This window comes from Coptis chinensis, chromosome 8 (assembly GCF_015680905.1).
Source record: "Coptis chinensis isolate HL-2020 chromosome 8, ASM1568090v1, whole genome shotgun sequence".
In the NCBI taxonomy this organism is placed as follows: domain Eukaryota; kingdom Viridiplantae; phylum Streptophyta; class Magnoliopsida; order Ranunculales; family Ranunculaceae; genus Coptis; species Coptis chinensis.
Window position 1 is genome coordinate 96241000 of NC_141463.1, and position 22866 is coordinate 96263865.

The 22866-nt window shown below is 39.4% G+C and overlaps 1 pseudogene; it reads right to left on the bottom strand.

Annotated features, from left to right (window-relative positions):
• Nucleotides 1-256: 256 nt before the first annotated feature.
• LOC147484761 (putative fructokinase-6, chloroplastic) lies at nucleotides 257-4831 on the bottom strand (annotated as a pseudogene).
• Between the last annotated feature and the right edge of the window lie 18035 nt (nucleotides 4832-22866).

Here is a 22866-nt window from a genome sequence, read left to right on the forward strand (position 1 = left end):
AAATAAGATATACTTGCACCGGTAATAAGATGGTCTCCATTGTCATTATAAGGAGGGGCGATATAAGGAGGGCCGTGCTCGGCATTTGGAATAGATATGGATGGTTACAATATTTACTGAAGCTGCATAGCTATATTCGAGAAGACGCGTTTACGCTCCATCGGCATTAACAACCTCAAGATCCTTCGCAACAAAACTCGGTAAAACCGCTTACGCAATTGGGACATCCCTACCTTAAGTATTGTTTTCCTTTTTAGGGGTAAACCTTTCTCAACATCAGACTTTAATCTTCGAGGAGAAATGGACGAAGGACCTTCAAGAAGCAGAAAAGTTGTTGAGTCAACTAAAGTCAACAAAATGTTTATCGCTTTGCAATGCGGTAGAAGTTTTACCTTGTGAAGTTGTTGAACAACTTCTTGCTGGTCATTTTCGCCAGATATTTGGAACCATTCATCAAAAGTTTCCGCAGAACTAAAAATCTTCGGAAGTAAAAAAATTAAGCAGAGACCATAGCTCATGAAGATTATTCTGTCCAAAAAAATAAAGCATCGTCAACATCAAAATAATACAGAACACTGGGACAAAATGAAAAAGTGGTTTTCTATTATCTATTGTGTATCAGGAAGAAGGTAACTGGAACCGATAGGAATATAGAGACACATGATGGTCGTCCTCTACATGATGGAAATACCCAATGGAACCACTTTTACGTGGAGTTTTATTTTTTACTTTCCAAATCGGTAAAGTGTGTAAGTATTAGATAGATTATGTGACCAGTTGCAGAATGAGGTATCCTACATACATCATCAATCTTAACTTCGGAAGTAAACATACATTATGTTCCTACCACTGAAACAGTGCTAGGGGAAGTTCTAGCTCAACATGACAATACTCGCAAAAAAATATCAATGAGTTTGTACTGAACTTCATCAATCGATTTCCAGCCCTTAAATTTCTGACAGATATATCTCACACATAATGAAGTAATATAGTAATGCAAGCATAACCTTGTTATAGTTGATGCATACGACATAGAGCCCATTAGGTGCAACCATTAAAGAAAAAATGATGCATAAATCTATAAATCCCGTCATAGAAAGAAGATTTGTTTGCATCTAGGTAACCCAAATGCTAACAAAAAAATCAATTACGGGTTTCGTTTGAATGGTTAGAAAAGGCACTCCAGTAACACTACATCACCCACAGAATATTTCACTTTAACTGTAGCAGTATCCAAATCAAGCTCTCTTTGATAAGATTTGACATCGTATGCAACATGGGAATCATCAAATTCTAGCCTGAGATCGCCTAGAGGCTAGTAGACCTTATAGAAAGAGAGAGTGATGAATCAACTGATAGTGAAATGAGAAAGAGGTTCATGCAGATGTATCCATTATTCGATGATATCTATATAATATACAACACGTCTATGTCTAGTACATAATTATAAGATCCATCCAATAGATTTAGATATATATAAAACCTTACACATTTGCATTTGCTTTATACCGTAATTCAATTGTTGTAAGAAAAATGAAGCATATGTTAGTTTTGTTAGGCCTAATGCATTTGACTTTGGTTCTTTATCCAAAAATATCAAAGATGTGTTAAAGGCTGAAGCTCTAAACACATAGAACTCGAGTAGCAAGCCCTGTGGACTCGTGTATCCCTTCGAAGGGAACTGTATACTGATATCCCAAAAGATGGTGATGAAATTTTGTACACTGGAATTTATTTTTTCAAACATCAATAAAACTGGTAGGGACTTGCCTCCCCTAATCCTAGATGGGAAAAGCTTATGAGGTCCATAGTTTCTATGGTTAGGTGTGGTCATAATAGGTATGCTCGCTCTTGGTGAATGCGTAAAAAATGTAAAGTTCAACAAAGATGTGAACCATAAATGACACATATCTTGGTTAAGTCGGAAATACCTCATCAGCTTACGTGTTTCTATTTTCACATGATACATCAGTCTTCCTTTGCGGGTCGACAACTTCAAAAAAATTTCATTGACAACCATGGTGCCGAATCTGTTGTAACAAAGTGATGCATTTAGTCGAGCATCAATCAATTGAATTAAGTGTCACTGCTAGCTAATAGCATAGGCGCTTATTGAAAAAAAAAACTTGGTATGAGTAGAATTATACCTGAAGAATATATGAGTAGAATGACCAAGACAATTTATCATATTCCTATTAGTCTCGACGGTGTTCAGTCCCCATCCAGAATCACCCTTGGGAAGTAGGAGTGGATACTGCATCAGGAGCAAATTGTAAAATTCCAATCTTGTGTCTGCACAATAATCTCTCTTTATCCCATATATAATCATTGGATCTTCTCCAACCAAAATTGCTGCGACTTGAGTCAAATCAGATTCTCTTTAATTTTAATCAAAAGTCTGCAATTGTACAAATCTTCTTGCATTGATGGGAGAAGAAAGATTGGGTGGTAGAGAAGAGAGTGGGAGAGAGAGATCGGTTAAATATGAGAGTCGTGGGGTTTTGTTGGGTTTCCATTTTGAGTTTGAGTGTATTAAGTTTGAAATTGGAAATTGCATACCCAATCAATCATCAAATTGTGGGAACTTCAATTCGTTTTGGCAGTGGTGCCAGTTCATCCTTGCATGATAAATTTTAGGTTTATTTACTAACTGCAGGGATGAAAGATTAAAAAACATAAGTTATAGAAACACTGATTGTCAAAAAAATTAAAAAATACCTGTTTGGATGGAAAATCGATTCGCTACATCCTATGAGACCATGAGTGTGTGAAGTGTGATAACCCTCTGACCTCCTAAATCCAACCCACCCCCACCCCAAGGCGCCCTCCCATTTTCCTTATCTGGTATATATTTGACTTCCAACGTCTCTACAACAAAAGCGAACCTAGAATGAGTAACTCACCATCTATATATTTTCAATTCTTTTGTTTCTTTTTAAAAATATCTTCCTTTATTTTATTGTTTTGAGGGCCCTGAGAGCTCGAAACTCCATCAAGTCAATCATGTTGCTTTTCCAGGATAAACTCATGCAAATCAATGGAAGTTAAAGTTTTGGATCCATGTGAGGTGTGTAACTATATCTTGGGTTTTTCTAGTGTCGAAGTTCTAACTTCTATTATTTCGCCTCAAAACCTTTGTTGTATTTTAGTGCTATGTGTTTGTACTTCGTTCATGCAGCTCGAGTGTCAATCGAAACGTAAATGCGTTTCTTGAGTTCATAAAACTTTTCTAGAATTTATTTTTGCTCATTGAAATGAAGGTTTATGCCTCGTACTCCTTTGAGGCTAACCTTCACTTCAAGGAAGCACTCAGTCTCAAGACTTGGAAGCTTTTACGAATATTTTCTAAAACAGCAAAAGTGGACTTCATGGGCAGTTGATGCAGATAAGGGTTGGGATGCAAAAAAAATTTAGGCATGCATAAAGAATTGACCACACTAATTCATGAAAATATATACCTGAAGTAATGAAAGATCAGCAGCAATCAGTGATAATATTCCAGCTACAAAAGCATCTCCAAAGACCAAGAGTGTCTACAAAGATCCACCTTTAAACCTTTTACCTGCCGTTGAAATCCCTCGTACAAAGAAGAAACAGCAGGCGGATATTGTGAACCTGATGGAATTGTTTCACGTAATACGAGAACATGACCTTCAATACTATAACACCATATATGGTTCAAAAGAATATTTCCATGTCTTTACTTTAGTGTAATATCTGCAACCATCCGGGCCCTCGCCACAAGAAGCAATTTTAGATCCGGATGGAATAGTTTACGGACAACCGCATCATCATACATGTCTTCGCCTTTTGTTAAAAAGGAAATCTCTTCTTTACTAATCTGGTTGAGAATCAAAACAATCGAGGCAAGATAATTGACAATTGTCCAAATCATCGTGGTTCCGCTCTAAATAGAGGGAATGACAGATACCGTGGGTACAGTGCTTTCTCTTAAAATGCATCGTCCGTTCTGGACATGTTATATAGTTGTCTTCTTGAACTTATATAGTGTCATATGTAAGCTGCCGCCAAGAAGTTAATAAGCGTAAATTAAAAAGTTGTTTAAGACACTATATAAACTGCCCCACCTAACATGTCCGTTTAAGAGAAAGCCCGCCGTAGTACATTCATAGGGTGTTTAGTTGAAATATGTGGATGACTACCTTAATTATGTCGCCATCCCATATGCTCGGATTCCTTCTCCGCACTTTCTGCGCAGATGGCCATAATGGAAGCCTAAGATTGGGATCATAGGACAAAAGCACTCCAAACTCTTTTTGCAGCTTTTGTTGCAAAGAATGTGGGTTTACTTGCATGGTTCCGTAAATCGGACTTATAGAACCATAGTGGAATATTTTGCCCGTCATCACGTAATTAGTTACCTTGTTCTTGATGAAAAAAAGTTTAAGAGATATAAATCTAAAGAGTGGAAAGGTTTAATCTTGAATTCAAAAGACAGTTAGATATTAGACACATTCTACCCATTATTACACTTCAAACAAAATATTTACATACCTTGGTGATGATGTCAAGGTCAAGTTCGATTCTTGAAGAAGCATATCAGCACTTGGGTTCCGAAAACATGAATTCACGCCCCCGTCGTCCCTCAATGTGAGAAAAGCTAAAAGCGGTTCGGGCACCGGGATCAAAACCCAATCCTTTATTGTTCACATTATTCTCCTTTAGAATATCGGCAAGCATATATCCAAACTCATCGCCACCAACCTCGGTAATGCGGTTCCGCGAACAAAATGCAAACCACAATGAGCAAGGTTTTCGATTCTCGGTTTTTCTTTTCAACTATCAACTCTTGGAAAAACATGAGATTCATCCCTAACTTTATTATTGAACGCTTTCTCATAGTCTCCATTTCGAGATGGTGGATCGGGCTAATCGGGCGTGATATGAAACTATAAGACTTCGGGAATGTGATTAGAAATATATAACCGGTAGTCTCCATTTATAAGGGTTCGATTAAGCTACATCTAGTTCAAAACCTTCTTTCTTCGTGGAGAATGAATTTTGTCCGAATAAGGGTTTTTTTTATTAAAGAGTCCAAGGTTTTAAAGGTATTAAGAAACCTTCTTTCTTCTTTCTCGAGATGCACATTCGAGTAGGGACTAATTTGCAATAAATTGAAATAGGTATGAGCATGGCGGAGAAACTGCAACACTTCTTTTGATGATAAATTCAAGGGAAGGGTTTTGGGGAGAGGAAGAAAGACGGTGGGTTTTGGGAAGGAAGAGGTAATGGGTGGGTTTTCTCACGCACCGCGTTTTATTTTTTCTTGACAATTTTTTTACTCCTGATTTATCGTAATTAGTATGGACACGTGGATACTCTAGCTATGCTTCCTCAATTAAGGAGGGGAGAGCTCTAATATATATATAGAGATAATAATATTCAGTCTGTAGTTAGGCGTGATGTGAGAGGCAATACGGATACAATACATACTAATGGTTGGTGTTTTTGGTACTTTAACTTGATTAGTTGTTGTTAGTGGTGAGCATTAGTTTAACTAATCACTTGGGGCTGAACTTTTTATTCTTTAGGAAACAGTCGAGGTGGATCACATTTACACCCAATCAAAGAAAAGGTATGTTTGTTCTTTGCATTTGTCATTTTGTTAATTGGAGTACTAGGCTGAACGAAGAAAATCATGAAAGCTCTTATGATGGATTTGATATATATACAATGTACTATTGTAACAATGATAATTTTAAGAATGTGGTACTGGTTTGGCAAATCGTTGAAAGGGAACGAGAGATGTGTTACTAAGCAACTATTATATATCTCAACAATCAATATTGATTTGAAAACCAAAGTTTGCAGTGCGTTTGAAGTTTGTATTGGGAGATGCATTTGAAATGATGAAATATGTGGTGAGTGAGGAGATAATTTTAAGCAAAATTTAAGATTTAAATATCATGATGATGAATGTAGGTATGAAGTAACAACAAGAGAGCGATGAATAAGCATATACAGGACAAGTAAGACGTTCTAACACGTTTACATGTAACAAATGGATTCTATTAATTGAAAAGAAGTTACATTCAAGTTTCACATTCATCGCTGAAATGGTGGCCCAGCATATATCCTGAATGTATTTGACTTGGGCTTAAATAATTAAAGTTACAAAGTCTGAAAAGAAATTAAGTCTTTGGGATTTTTTAAATTGATATTTGATTGCTACAATTTTTGAGCTGAGGAGATGGCGTTGTTTAGTTTAGCCGTCTGCTTACCAACTATTTTGATTTTGGATGCAGGTACATAAACAAACAATAGGAAAAGTAAGTAATGGGCGCTCTTAGCCCCGGACAGTAAGTGATGAAAAAGTAAGAGAGATGAAAGATCAGGTGATCAGGGCCAAGGCATACTTGAATTTTGTGCCTCCAGGCAGCAATTCTCACTTAGTAAAAGAGTTAAGATTGGGATAAAAGAGATAGAACGAGCAGTTGGTGAAGCATCCAAGGATTTAGATTTGTCAAGAAGGTATGCTAATGCTTAGTCTAATTGAAAAGATGTTTTCAATTGTAAGTAAGTAACCTGAAAATGAGTAGGACAAGAGATAAATTTTTGAATCATCTATCTAAAACCAGAAGATTGTCAGTGCTTTGCAGAAAATGAAATCCATGGAGGCTGTCCTTTCCAAAGTAGGTCATATTTACCCTGACTGCTTTTCCATGACGACTAAACTTCATGCAATGACCCATAATGCTGAAGAACAGGTCTGGACACAGAAAAATTAGAAGAGCTATCTTGTTCAACTTGCTTCAAGGACTACTCCAAAAGGACTGCACTGCCTATCCATGCGGCTGACTGCAGATTACTTTGCTCTGCAACCTGAAGAGAGGGTGCTTCCAAACCAACACAGATTGCACAAACCAGATTTCCGTCACTATGCTGTCTTCTCAGACAATATCCTTGCATGCACTGTGGTTGTGAACTCTACTATCTCTGCTTCTCGGGTAAAACTTTATCTTTATTATGAACTTTGTTACAAAGTTTTCATTTTGCACTTTGGTCTCATGGTTTTTAGTACTTGATAGTAGCTTTGTGTCCGTTGAAGAAGAAGAGTAATACTAAAAAACGATTATAAAAGATTAAAATGTTGGACCTCGACACTTTTGCTAGATCTCTGAACTTGAAAGATCAAACTTCTGAGGACGTGTGGATCATGATCACAGCAAAAATATGGGTAACCCATCCAGTTAGGTGGAGAAGGTTGAATCTATGCCGCGGGCTCCAAATTGAGTAGTGATTCTAATTTCACCCAGAATATGGTTGACAGTGGTAAAGATGAACATATTACTTCTTCCAAAGAAATTGACATGGTTGATAAATATATCGGAAATCCACAAGAGGCATCGTTGTTGGTGGTGGGGGGAGTAGATACTGCTAAAATCAATGCCAGTGCTTCTGAAAATCTTTCCATGCAGGGGATGCCTATTTGGGTTCAGACAGCACAAGGGTGTAATAACTCTTAATCGCTTTTGGAATAGGATGGTTTGCCAGAAAATGTTGGTCAGCAAACATGCGCTCTAATTTCTGCAAGTAGTGCTGAAAGTTTATCAGTGGACGAACATATAGTGTCTCAAGGTCAAGGAAACAAAAGTAGTGATGGTCATTTAGAATATTTAGTCAGCTTAGTGAAGGAGGTGGGCTTTTCAGATTATTAGCTTTGAAGAAGTTTTTTTGCGTTGATGCCCTCCTCATTCATTCTCTTCTTCTATCTTTTTAATTTTATTATTATTTTTTTGGAGAAGATTGGGGGAGGCAACTGGAAGGCTGCATTTTACAAATTTATACGGAACTCCGTTGTTTTTTACTTTAAAGGCTTGAATTCTGTGTTTGGTGAGATTATTTGTAATGAATCTACTATTCTACTGCTAATATATACTAATAAAAACATCCAGTAAAAAAATAAAGAAGATGTTTGTATGTGATGATATTGATCGATAACTTCCTAAAATTTTTTATCTAATTGTGTGCTTTGCTTTGCATTTATAGGAGACCTACACCAAGAAAGAAATCCCTCGACAATAGAGATCGAACCGAGGTTGGAAAAAGGGAACCAAAATCACTTTCCCCAGAAAGGCAATGAACAGCGAGGTGTGATATCGTTTAGGGTTACATTATTAGTTGATTTTTTCCTTTTTGTTTCATGTTTCTAATGTCAGTCGGCGTTGTTGGTCGTAGCTGTCAGCTTGGTGTGAATAGGGATTGGACCAAAATCACTTTCCCAGAGAAGGGCAATGAACAACGAGGTGTGATATCATTTAGGGTTACATTATTAGTTGATTTTTTCCTTTTTGTTTCATGTTTCTAATGTCAGTCGACGTTGTTAGCCTTAGTTGTCAGCTTGGTGTGAATAGGGATTGTGGATGAACTGCTGAGGTGGCCAAACAAAAATTTGAAATTGGCAAAAAGATAGGAGGTGCACAAACATCACGGGCTGCATGCTGAAAGGAGAATATGGTTGACAGATCGGCAAACCGGAACTCCCGTAAGTTCATCTTCATGTTGAGTGTATATTTATTGCTTTTCTTATGCTAAGTGAACTTTAATGGTACATATTTCTAAATGATGGGATTTAAGACTGATTTTAAAACATGTTTTGTGTTGGGCAGTTTAGTGTTGAATATGTGGGGTTTTATTTTATATATATATAAAACCTTGATGGAATTTGGTGTTAAGTTCTTATTGAGGAATTTTTATCTTTACATGGTTAAGTTCATCTTGATGACTTTTCTTAAAGGTTCATTGTAAACTCTATTACTAAACAGTACCACAAACCTCAACCATAGATAGTCGTGAAATCCAATCAATTATCTCTACAAATGTACACAATAATAAGTACAATAAGACCACTTGACTTATTAGAATTCCATGCACATTTGTAAGTTGGTACTCACACTGTCGGCTACCTAGCTCGTACGACTTTGCATACTTGATAATCTTAGTTATTTTGTGTGTGTATCAAAATCAAATCTTCTGTGTTGAAGCTTTCTATTGTTTTGAACCTATTAGTTAATCGTATTTATACTTTGAATCTACAAACTTGGTGAAAACTTTTCCTCTAAAAATAGTTCTCTTTCTTGGCTCAGCATGTAGTTATGCTATTAGAATTGAGACTCATCAACATGATTGGAGTGAGTTATTCCACCTTCATTTAGCTGATTTGCGTTATGTGTAATTGAAATGTAAAAAATTGGTATATATATATATGCTTTTGGGTTCTGTTACACGGTTGAAGAAATTGCTTAAACTTGGTGTAGATTATAGTAATAATAAATTTCACTTAGTGATTTTTGTCTTTGGCCTGAATATATGCTTTTGTGTTTATAATCTTTTTAGTATAATTCATATACGATTTGTTCACTATATAAACATACCAACAAATTTTGGAACTCTAGGTTTCAATAAGTTAGTAAATTTTAGAAGTTTACCGGCATTGCCAAAATCATTAGATTTATAAAAACTTAATATTTCCTATTTGAATTTATGTTTTGTCGTGAGGAAGGTGATTTCTGCTACTGAATTTGCATTTTTGTTAGTTTCTGAATTATTATTTGTGACTTGACTGTTGACATAATGATGTATCTTGTTGGCGGAAGCTTCAACAATGGATGAACATCAATAAGATTTAATAAATCAAACACCTAAAACTAGGGTTTATACCTTCAAACAAGAAGAACAATTCACAAAGAATTAATATTCAATAATAACCATCCTAACAATGAAGGCCTAGATGCCTTTATATAAGAAAACAACTACTAAATCTAATTGGAAACCAAATAGGAAACCATCTAATTCCTATTCCTAATTGAATTAGGAAACCAAATAAAATAGAAACTACTAATTAATTATTTATTCCATGCTTATGCATCATACTCCCCCGCTTGAAAGAAACTCATCCTCGAGTTTGTTGCATGTCGACTTGTGAATATTCCGCAAAACTCTTGTACTTTATCATCACATTCCCGTGGTTCAAAGGAATTCGACCTCGAATTTTACCCAAATAATTACTCACAAGAAGAATAATACACCAAAACGTTGCCAGCACTCGGTTCCAAAAATGATTTGGTGGATGTAACTCGCTTAAAATGCACTTCAATGCTTTGTTGTCGTACCCAGATTCCGCTTCGAAGTTGGAAAGGAAGGGATCAACATACTCAGTGGAAAGCTTACAAAACTCGCAACAACCATTAACTGAATAGTAAATCCAATGTAGACTACAATCTTGCCATTGGTATTGTCGATTTCCATTGGCAATACGGTCACCCATGACTTCTTGCCCATAGTTGGCAAAACTTGAAATGTGAGCATTAGCATCTGTAGCCCTGACATTTACAATACCATCTATCATGTTACAACAATAGAAAACAAATGTTCCTCCACAAGGATCAAAATCCTTTCTACCTGTAAAAAGATTAGAAGTTGATATACCTAGAAACTGACAGCCTTTTTCTGAATTTCTTCGAATTTGATTAGACAATTGGTAGACTTGAGGCAAAAGTTCCTTGTTAGCAAGCTGGTGCTCCACTCCTTTAGAAATCATGACTAGCATGGGCTGGATACCAAGTCCAACAATGTCAAAGGGCCATTTTTTCATATTTGTGTCATCTTTCTTGGCTAGTGAGTCTTTCTTCTCTTCATCTTGAGCTCTTTTGCAACATGTGCAACAATCGCTAGTTGGGACAAAGACTACCGGTGCTAAAAGATGTTCGGCATGGTGATGGTGAGGTAAGGGTGACAAGTATGGGGAGGGATTGGTCTCGACATTGTCTTCTCTCCTCTTAAAATCAGTGTTTTCAACTTGAATTGGTGGTGAATAGTGAGCCCGTGAAGAACTCGATATCCTCTTCGGTGCAAGCGGTAGCTCCCCTCATTAACTCCTTCAAACTCTCTCTTTATTCTTCTCATTCTTGACAATCATTGAGGTGCTGATTTCAACATCAGAATATTTCAATTTTTTCTCATCACGTTGACAAAAGTCCAAATCACAGTTTTGCAATTGAACAAGTGGTAGTGATGGAGTGGATTGACTATGCTTCCGATGGGGAGAGTCGAACCCGATGTTGTTGATGTCCAAGAATTAGACTCTCATGATGACATTCTTGTGAGGTGATTTCTATCTGATTAGAAGTGTAAAAATCCAGCTTTGTGGGGATGAAGAACTTGGTTCCGGTTTATTTCGTTAGAAACAAAATCCATTGCAGCAGCAGCGGACTTGGTTAAAACAATCACTAGCAGAAGGAGCACATGCTTCATAAATCCCATGTGTATTAGATATACAAACCGGCGGGATAACCTTCTTCACAAATCTATCGGAAATTTTATTCCTTATCTTCGCCTCACTGTGTTGGGAATTCAAATTTAGATGACCTCCCTGATCACCCCTACCTTGTTGGTGTTCATGATGCCTATGGGTTTGGGGTGTTGGTGCAGCCACCCAAGCATGAGCACAGCACACCATGAAAGTCACCAAGCGCTTGTGTTTGTCTGCATTAGTCTTATACATGGCATAAGATTTCTCCAAATGCTTCTTGACATCCTCATGAATAAGGTGAATCCGGGAAGCAAATTCCTCTGCAGATGCACAAACGGAACGATCGATGGAATAAGAGCAAGATCAAGAAACGTAAAGAGGAGTTATTCCAGCCATACAATCATGAAAGGAGAAAGGCCTCGTAGAAGCGGTTGACAGAGTTATTATAAGCAAACTCTGCTTGTGTTAGAACAAACTCCCAAGATTTGGGATTATCATCAATCAAACACCTCAATAGGTCACCCAAACTACGATTTACAACCTCGATCGCCCATCGACCGTGGGTGGAAAGTCAGAAAAATTGGAGCTTACTCTTAAAAAGCTTCCATAATGTTTTCTAAAAATAGCTAGTAAATTTGACATCTCTGTCAGAAGTGATAGTGCGAGGTAAACCATGCAAACGAACAATCTCACGGAAGTATAAATGAGCAACCTGTGCAGCATCTGTAGTACGAATGCAGGGAATGAAATGAGCCATTTTTGAGAAACGATCCACCACCACAAAAATAGAATCCTTTCCGTGTGTAGAACGTGGTAAACCCAACACAAAATCCATGGAGACATCAACCCAAGGTTTGTCGGGAATCGGAAGTGGAGTATACAAACCAAAGATTAGTGTGCTTACCTTTCTTTTGCCCGCACACATAACATCGCCAATAAACCGGTTAATATCTCTACGCATAGTAGGCCAAAAGTACTTCTCCCTGATAGAGGCAATGGTCTTTATGATCCCAAAGTGACCACTTAACCCCCCAGCATGCATTTCAATCATAATCTGATCACGGAGGGAAGAAACGGGAATACAAAGCTGTGAACCCCGAAATATGAAACCATCATGGAGAAAAATTCACCGATATCGCCATGATGTACCAAACAGTCGGCATGAATAGGACCAAAATAGGCATCCTGAGCATATAAGTCGCGTAACTCATCAAAACCAAACAAAGAGGTACGGAGAGTAACCAAGAGATGTGAACGACGACTCAAAGCATCAGCAACTCGATTATCCTTTCCAAATGAACCGTAAGTGGAAAGTATATTTCTGCAAGAAAGAGTTCCACTTGATATGTCGAAAATCGACATCCTTCCGAAATTAAGATAACGAAGAGCTTCATGGTCGACTTTTATGAGGAATTCACGATGAATAAGATAATGATGCCAATGTCGCATGCGGCTTGGACAACCGCATAGTACTCCAAGTCATATGTAGAATAATTCAATTTAGCACCAAGAAGTTTCTCACTATAGAAAGCAACCGGCTTGCCATTTTGGCTCAAAACAAACACCAATGCCGTGCCTTACAAGCATCACATGTTACCTCAAAGAGTTGAGTGAAATCGCAAAACTAGAACGAGGAGCGTAAGTCATCTTCTTCTTAATCAAGTCAAATGCCTCATTAGCTTCGAGAGAGTCCATTTGAAAGATTTCTCACGTCAAAGCAGTTAAAGGAGCCATAATACTGCTGAAATTATGAATGAACCTTCTATAGAAAGAAGCTAAACCATGAAAACTACGAACCTGAGTCACTGTAGAAGGAACAGGCCACTCAATAATAGCCTGAACTTTGGAATCATCAACACGAATACCATCGGCAGAAACCACGAAACCCAAAAATACCACAGAGTCAACCATGAAAGAACATTTCTTGAGTTGTAAATAAAGCTTCTCAGTACGCAAAACACCCAAAAGAATCTCAATATGCTTGATATGTTCAGACTCAGAAGAACTGTAAATCAAAATATCATCAAAGTAGACAACACAAAATTTATTCAGATAAGGCTTCAAAACCTGAGTCATAAGACGCATGAAGGTAGAAGGAGCATTAGAAAGACCAAAGGGCATGACCAACCACTCATATAAACCGTCTTTTGTTTTAAAGGCAGTTTTGCATTCATCTCCAAGGCGGATACGAATGTGATGAAATCCATATCGCAAATCAAGCTTGGAAAACACCTTAGCACCATGCAATGAATCAAGCATATCCTCAAGGCGTGGAATGGGAAAACGATATTTCACAGTGATTTTGTTAATAGCCCTGCTATCAACACACATCCTCCAACTCCCATCTTTCTCAGGAGTAAGTAAAAGGCGGCACAAAGACAAGGGGACATACTCTCTAAACAAATCCCTTTAGCTAATAACTCAAGAACTTGCCTCTGTAACTTCGGAATGTTCGGAAGGAGCCATGCGATAATGTGGTAAGTTAGGGAGGGAGCTCCGGAATAAGATCAATAGCATGTTGGATATCTCGTAAAGGGTAATCCTCCATTAGCGTGCTCGACAAACATCGAATATGAATCTAGCATTGGTTGTAACACGATGGTATAGTAGTAGGGTTTGCAAGAAATGACGCAAAGAAGAGCAAGAAACATACCGCAATGACGTCCGTGCGCTAGAAAACCTGGTTTCACCGGGTGGGCGGGCCGGTTGAGAAGGTGGGCGAAAATGGAGTCGATGGTGCCAAAACAATTTTTCTCGCCACTAGAAGTGAAAGTATAAGTGTTCTCACGCCCATTATGAATAACAAGGAGATCATCTTGCCGGGGGCGACCAAGTAACAAGTGGCATCGTCCATGGGTGCAAATGTAACACCAAACATCATCCTTGTATTTAGGACCAATGGAGAACGAAAACTAGACAACGACGAGTAACCTTGACTGTGGCACCATCCTCAGAACCAAGAAATAGTGTAAGGTTCAGGGATGTGGCTCATCCTTGAGTTTCAACTTGTCCACCATATCTTTAGAAACAATATTATCAATCTGAACCGGTACACCAATGATAACATTACATAACATGCCATTCGCGTGCAGCGAGTAATGAAGATATTATGACGGGCTTACGACGAGGATCATGCTTTAACAACCCGAGTAATTAAAGAACGGCGAAACAATCAATTGGGGACAACCGGAATCTGCATAAGTTAAAAGTCATCAATCTCGGTGACGTCTTCTTCCGGATGGTTGAGATTTTCTTCATCCCTGTTAAACCCACGCCGCTTGCGTTTAGGACCGATCCACTACTTAACATGTCCAATTTCCTTACACTCATAGCATGTGATTGGACCCACTCTGGTAGGAGGAGGTTTGGATGACGAAGGAACATGGGTAGAAGTGCCACTAGCAGTAGCTGAAGGGGATGAGCGAAGCAGATCTTCAGCTTTGAGAGCATATTTAATAGCATCGGACATATCATAAACATCTTTGAAAGCTAATGCCTCTCGAAGTGGTTTTCGCAACCCATTCAAATAGAGCACGCAATAGATTATCATGAGCACAGCACATGCATAATGCTACAGCTAGAGTTTATCTTTTATTCTACTTCTATTTTGAATCCTTAGTTAATTAGAATTAGACTAGCTTCTATTTTAGTTTCCCAAGTTCTATTATGATTAGGATTTGTTAACTAGTTCTCTATATAAGCAGATGTAAACCTTAAGATTTCCAGACTTGATTATTATTATTGAATTAAGAGAATTCGTTTTTATTCATTAAACCCTAGTTTTGGGTATCTTTATACATTGTGTATCTATTGTTCTTGCTTCCGCGACAAAGATACATCAAATTGGTATCAGATTTTTAGGGTTTCTCCTGGTTTGCTCGTCATGGCCACTCAACGAAGAGGACACGGACGACCACCAGCAGTAAATACACGACTACATCGTGTAGAAGAAGCACTACAAGGTAGCAAGATGGAATTGAGAGATTAAGGAGATGTTGTCGCAACTGCACTGATTATTAACGCATCGCGAAATCATTGAAGAACAACTCGTGCCAAAGGGATGAAGACGATGCCCCTAGTGGTCACGGTTGCATAGTTCCAGCTCGTTGCCGATGTATGCGTGACCCTCCAAAGACTCGCCAACGTAGCCACGCGCCTTCTAGACCACATTCACCCCCAATTTCTAGCGATACGAACGTATTGCTCAATGGGTGGCTGCTGCAGACCCCCACAATCGCAACATATCGAACCCACCATCTCCAATTGGTGGAATTCAAACTCCCTACCACACCCACGGAGTTAGAGAGAGAAATCACAAAGACTTACAACAACAAAAATCTTGATTTTGAAGGAGAGAGAGAAGATCTAAGAACTCACCACCGCCAAATTCAATTTGGTTCCTCCAAATCAAGTTGACAACCACCACCATCATCAAGCAATCAAGGAGGTCGCCAAGAAAATCGCCAAGCTTACCTCACGGATCAAGCTTTTGCTCCAAAGGCGATCGTCTTCCACAGCCTAGTTCGCTTCAAAGAAGGCCTTTTCTTTCTATGTCTGTTCGTGAGATTGAAACCCCAAATTGGGCTTCTACCGACCAAGCCCAATATGCTACTAGCACCGGACCAGGGTTCTAATTTTGCACCTTATAACCAACTGCGGGCTTATCCGGACCAGGCCCACGGCCGACCAATAACGATGCTTTCGTGCCCAATCCTCATGGTCACCCACCAGAATTTGAGACACCACCGGATGCTACCATTAACCATGGCCGACGAGCTTCACCACCAAGTTCTCCACGGCGAAATCGGCGGCCCCAATCGTATTGCTCCCCGATTTTGATCCACCCGATCCTTCCGGACTCCTCATCTAGTCCATCACCACCTCATCGCAAATGGGAGAAATCGGCGAAATCCACGGCATCGAAATTTTTTAGCACCCATCGTAATTTTGATATTAATCGCTTATTGCGTATTTTGGAGAAGAATCGGATGGGTGATATTAAATTAGACGCGCTCGAATTTAATGGAAAATTACAGACCGATGCTTTTGTCGACCGGTTAAATAAGATTGAAAAAGTTTTGATTATAAAAATTTTGAGGATCCCAAGTGTGTTAAATTAGTTGGCGACTAAATTAACGGGCTATGCACTTGTTTGGTGGGATGAACTTCAATTGACTCGTGCTAAATTGGGTTACAATAAGATTACTACATGGGATAAGATCTTGTAGAGAGTTGAAAAAAGAATTTATTCCTCATGACTATGAAAGGGATTTATTCATGCGCCTCCAAAACTTGAAACAACGGCTTCAAAGTGTGGCTGGGTATACTGAGGAGTTTCTTTTGTTGTGCACACGGGCTGATTTGTCTGAATCCGTCGATCAAAAAATTGGGCGTTATTTGAATGGGTTGCGAAAACCACTTCGAGAGGCATTAGCTTTCAAAGATGTTTATGATATGTCCGATGCTATTAAATATGCTCTCAAAGCTGAAGATCTGCTTCGCTCATCCCCTTCAGCTACTGCTAGTGCCACTTCTACCCATGTTCCTTCGTCATCCAAACCTCCTCCTACCAGAGTGGGTCCAATCACATGCTATGAGTGTAAGGAAATTGGACATGTTAAGTAGGATCGGCCTAAACGCAAGCGCCGTGGGTTTAACCACAGGGATGAAGAAAATCTCAACCATCCGGAAGAAGACGTCCACCGAGATTGATGACTTTTAACTTATGCAGATTCCGGTTGTCCCCAATTGATTGTTCGCCGCTCTTTAATTACTCCAGTTGTTAAGCATGATCCTACGCCATGGCTTCGTCATAATATCTTCCGCTTCACGCTGCGCCGAATGGCATGTTATGTAATGTTATCATTGACAGCGGTTCCAGTGATAATATTGTTTCTAAAGATATGGTGGACAAGTTGAAACTCAAGGATGAGCCACATCCTGAACCTTACACTATTTCTTGGTTACAGGATGGTGCCACAGTCAAGGTTACTCGTCGTTGTCTAGTTTCGTTCTCCATTGGTCCTAAATACAAGGATGATGTTTGGTGTTCTGTTGCACCCATGGACGCATGCCACTTGTTACTTGGTCGTCCCTGGCAGTATGATCTCCTTGTTATTCATAATGGGCGGAGAACACTTATACTTTCACTTCTAGTGGCGAAAAATTGTTTTGGCACCACCGACTCCATTTCGCCCCTTCCTTCTCACCCACCACCGCTGAAACCAGGTTTTCTAGCGGCACGGACGCCATTGCGGTATGTTTCTTGCTCTTACTGCGTCATTTCTTGCAAACCCTACTACTATACCATCTGTGTTACAACCAATGCTAGATTCATATTCTGATGTTTGTACTGAGCCTGCTAATGGAGGATTACCCCCTTTACGAGATATCCAACATGCTATTGATCTTATTCCTGGAGCTCCCCTCCCTAACTTACCACATTATCGCATGGCTCCTTCGAACACCGAATTCTGAGAGGCAAGTTAATGAAGTTATTAGCTAAAGGATTTGTTAGAGAGAGTATGTCCCCTTGTCTTTGTGCGCCTTTTACTTACTCCCGAAAGATGGGAGTTGGAGGATGTGTGTTGATAGCGGGGCTATTAACAAAATCAACGCGGAAATATCGTTTTCCCATTCCACTTTTGAGGATATGCTTGATTCATTACATGGTGCTAAGGTGTTTTCCAAGCTTGATTTGCGATATGGATTTCATCACATTCGATCCGCCGCCTTTGAGATGAATGCAAAACTGCCTTTAAAACAAAAGACGGTTTATATGAGTGGTTGGTCATGCCCTTTGGTCTTTCTAATGCTCCTTCTACCTTCATGCGTCTTATGACTCGTGGGTTTTGAAGCCTTATCCTGAATAAATTTTGTGTTGTCTACTTTGATGATATTTTGATTTACTGCTTCTTCCGAAGTCCAACACATATCAAGCATATTGAGATTCTTTTGGGTGTTTTATGATCTTGAAGCTTTATTTACAACTCAAGAAATGTTCTTTCATGGTTGACTCTGTGGTATTTTTGGGTTTCGTGGGTTTCTGCCGATGGTATTCGTGTTGATGATTCCAAAGTTCAAAGCTATTATTGAGTGGCTGTTCCTTCTACGATGACTTCGGGTTAAGTAGTTTTTCATGGTTTAGCTTCTTTCTATAGAAGGTTCATTCATAATTTCAGCAAATATTATGGCTCCTTTAACTCTGCTTTGGCGTGTGAGAAATCTTTCAAATGGACTCCCCGGGCTAATGAGGCATTTGACTTGATTAAGAAGAAGATGACTTATCTCTGTTCTAGTTTTGCCAGATTTCACTCAACTCTTTGAGGTAACATGTGATGCTTGTAAAGTCACGGCATTGGTCTGTTTTGAGCCAAAATGGCAAGCGGTTGCTTTTCTATAGTGAGAAACTTCTTGGTGCTAAATTGAATTATTCTACATATGACTTGGAGTACTATCGCGGTTGTCCAAGCCGCATGCGACATTGGCATCATTATCTTATTCATCGTGAATTCCTCATAAAGTCTGACCATGAAGCTCTTCGTTATCTTAATACTCAGAAGGATGTCAGTACTCGACATATCAAGTGGAACTCTTTCTTGCAGAAATATACTTTCCACTTACAGTTTCAGGCTGGAAAGGATAATCGAGTTGCTGATGCTTTGAGTCGTCGTTCACATCTCTTGGTTACTCTCCGTACCTCTTTGTTTGGTTTTGATGAGTTACGCGACTTATATGCTCAGGATGCCTATTTTGGTCCTATTCATGCCGATTTGCTTGGTACATCATGGCATTATCTGGTGAATTTTTCTCCATGATGGTTTCATATTTGGGGTTCACAGGCTTTGTATTCCCGTTTCTTCCCTCCGCGATCAGATTATGATTGAAATGCATCTTTGGGGTTAAGTGGTCACTTTGGGATCATAAAGACCATTGCCTATCGGGGAGAAGTACTTTTGGCCTACTATCGTAGAGATATTAACCGGTTTATTGAGCGATGTTATGTGTGCCAGACAGCGAAAGGTAAGCACACTAATGCTGGTTTGTATACTCCACTTCCGATTCCCGACAAACCTTGGGTTGATGTCTCCATGGATTTTGTGTTAATGAATAAAAACGAATTCTCTTAATTCAATAATAATAATCAAGTCTGGAAATCTTAAGGTTTACATCTGCTTATATAGAGAACTAGTTAACAAATCCTAATCATAATAGAACTTGGGAAACTAAAATAGAAGCTAGTCTAATTCTAATTAACTAAGGATTCAAAATAGAAGTAGAATAAAAGATAAACTCTAGCTGTAGCATTATGCATGTGCTGTGCTCATGATAATCTATTGCGTCCTCGCATCAATCCCCCCAGCTTGAGAAGAGCTCGTCCTCGAGATTAAGTCCTTGTATTTCTGGTAGAAAGTAGGATCCATGAGTTGAAATGTAGCATCGAAATCCAAGAATTTTCTGAGAATGGACGGTCACACCACTTCACCAAATAACGATCATAAAGTACCTGGGCGAAGTCGTAGTAGTAGAAACATCAATGACCGGTTTCAATCCGATCAGTAGCGATGGCGGGAACAACACTATGATCTACAGGTAGGGGAATAGGTGGAATACTATTGCCAACAAAAGGAGTGAGGTCCGCTACATTATGAGTGCGAGATATACGCATCTCGGGAGGGAGGTCCAATTCATAAGCATTTTCTCCATGACGGCTTACAATGGGAATGGGCCAAAAACGTCGCATCATCAACTTGTGAGATGAAGGCCGACGTTCTTTTCTCAAATAAACCATCACCAAATCACCAACCTCGAAAGTCACCAAGCGCTTGTGTTTGTCTGCATTAGTCTTATACATGGCATAAGATTTCTCCAAACGCTTCTTGACATCCTCATGAATAAGGTGCATCCGAAGCAAATTCCTCTGCCGGATGCACAAAAGCGGGAACGATCGATGGAATAAGAGCAAGATCAAGAACATGAAGAGGAGTTATTCCAGTTACAATCATGAAAGGAGAAAGGCCACGTAGAGAACGGTTGACAGAGTTATTATAAGCAAACTCGCTTGTGTTAGAACAAACTCCCAAGATTTGGGATTATCATCAATCAAACACCTCGATAGGTCACCCAAACTCGATTTACAACCTCGGTCGCCCATCACCGTGGGTGGAAAGTCAGAGAAAATTGAGACTTACTCTTAAAAGCTTCTCATTGTTGAGTTGTTATCCTATTTTGATCCCCAACTACCACCGATGAGGAATCTCGACTTTGATTTTTCTAATAGTCGAAATCCGGACAATCAATACCATCAACATGGTGTTGATCACCAAGTCGTTATAGATCTATTTTTATCAACAACCACAGCGAAGCATACTCATGCTTGGGGTGCACAACACCCCAAACCCATAGGCATCATGAACACCAACAAGGTAGGGGGTGATCGGGGAGGTCATCTAAATTTGAATTCCCAACACACCGCGGTGAGGCTAAGATAAGGAATAAAATTTCCGATAGATTTGTGAAGAAGGTCATCCCACCGGTTTGTATATCTAATACACATGGGATTTATGAAGCATGTGCTCCTTCGCTAGTGATTGTTTTAACCAAGCTGCTGCTGCAATGGATTTTGTTTCTAACGAAATAAACCCGGAACCAAGTTCTTCATCCCCACAGGGATTTTTACACTTCTAATCGGATAGAAATCACCTCACAAGAATGTCATCATGAGAGTCTAATTCTTGGACATCAACAACATCACGGGTTCAACTCTCCCCAATCGTAAGCATAGTCAATCCACTCCATCACTACCACTTGTTCAATTGCAAAACTGTGATTTGGACTTTTGTCAACGTGATGAGAAAAAATTGAAATATTCTGATGTTGAAATCAGCAACTCAATGATTGTCAAGAATGAGAAGAATAAAGAGAGTTTGAAGGAGTTAATGAGGGAGCTACCGCTTGCACCGAAGAGGATATCGGTTCTTCCGCAGGGCTCACTATTCACCACCAATTCAAGTTGAAAACACTGATTTTAAGAGGAGAGAAGACAATGTCGAGACCAATCCTCCCCACCACTGTCACCCTTACCTCACCATCACCATGCCGAACATCTTTTAGCACCAAGTGAGTCTTTGTCCCAACTAGCGATTGTTGCACATGTTGCGATGGCTCAAGATGAAGAGAAGAAAGACTCACTAGCCAAGAAAGATGACACAAATATGAAAAAATGGCCCTTTGACATTGTTGGACTTGGTATCCAGCCCATGCTAGTCATGATTTCTAAAGGAGTGGAGCACCCGGCTTGCTAACAAGGAACTTTTGCCTCAAGTCTACCAATTGTCCGATCAAATTCAAGAAATTCAGAAAAGGTCATCCGGTTTCTAGGTATATCAACTTCTAATCTTTTACGGGTAGAAAGGATTTTGATCCTTGTGGAGGAACATTTGTTTTCTATTGTTGTAACATGATAGATGGTATTGTAAATGTCGTAGGCTCTGATGCTAATGCTCACATTTCAAGTTTTGCCAACTATGGGCAAGAAGTCATGGGTGACCGTGATTGCCCAATGGAAATCGACAATACCAATGGCAAGATTGTAGTCTACATTGGATTTACTATTCAGTTAATGGTTGTTCGCGAGTTTTGTAAGCTTTCCACTCGAGTATGTTGATCCCTTCCTTTCCAACCGGCCGGAATCTGGAGTGCGACAACAAAGCATTGAAGTGCAACAATGGAGATTTTTAGGTTTTCTCTGGTTTTGCTTTCGTCATGGCCACTCAACGAAGAGGACGGGATCTACCACCAGCAATAAATACACGACTACATCGTGTAGAAGAAGCACTACAAGGTAGCAAGATGGAATTGCGAGAGATTAAGGAGATGTTGTCGCGCAACTCGTGCTGATTATCGACGTGCGCATAATCTGTTGAAGAACAACTTCGTGCCAAGGGATGAAGACGATGCCCCTAGTGGTCCGCGGTTTGCATAGTTCCAGTTCATTGTCGATGTATGCGTGACCCTCCAAAGACCTCGCCAACGTAGCCACGCGCCTTCTAGACCACATTCACCCCCAATTTCTAGCGATCACGGGCGTATTGCTCAATGGGTGGCTGCTGCAGACCCCACAATCGCAGCATATCGAACCCACCATCTCCAATTCGTGGAATTCAAACTCCCTACCACACCCACGGAGTTAGAGAGAGAAAGCACAGCACATGCATAATGCTACAGCTAGAGTTTATCTTTTATTCTACTTCTATTTTGAATCCTTAGTTAATTAGAATTAGACTAGCTTCTATTTTAGTTTCCCAAGTTCTATTATGATTAGGATTTGTTAACTAGTTCTCTATATAAGCAGATGTAAACCTTAAGATTTCCAGACTTGATTATTATTATTGAATTAAGAGAATTCGTTTTTATTCATTAAACCCTAGTTTTGGGTATCTTTATACATTGTGTATCTATTGTTCTTGCTTCCGCGACAAAGATACATCAAATTGGTATCAAGAGCCAGGTTTTTCTTGGGAGATATTGTGATGGATTATCGAAGAAGAAGTAGAAGAGAGTCACCACCGCCGCGAAGTCCCCATGGATCGAAG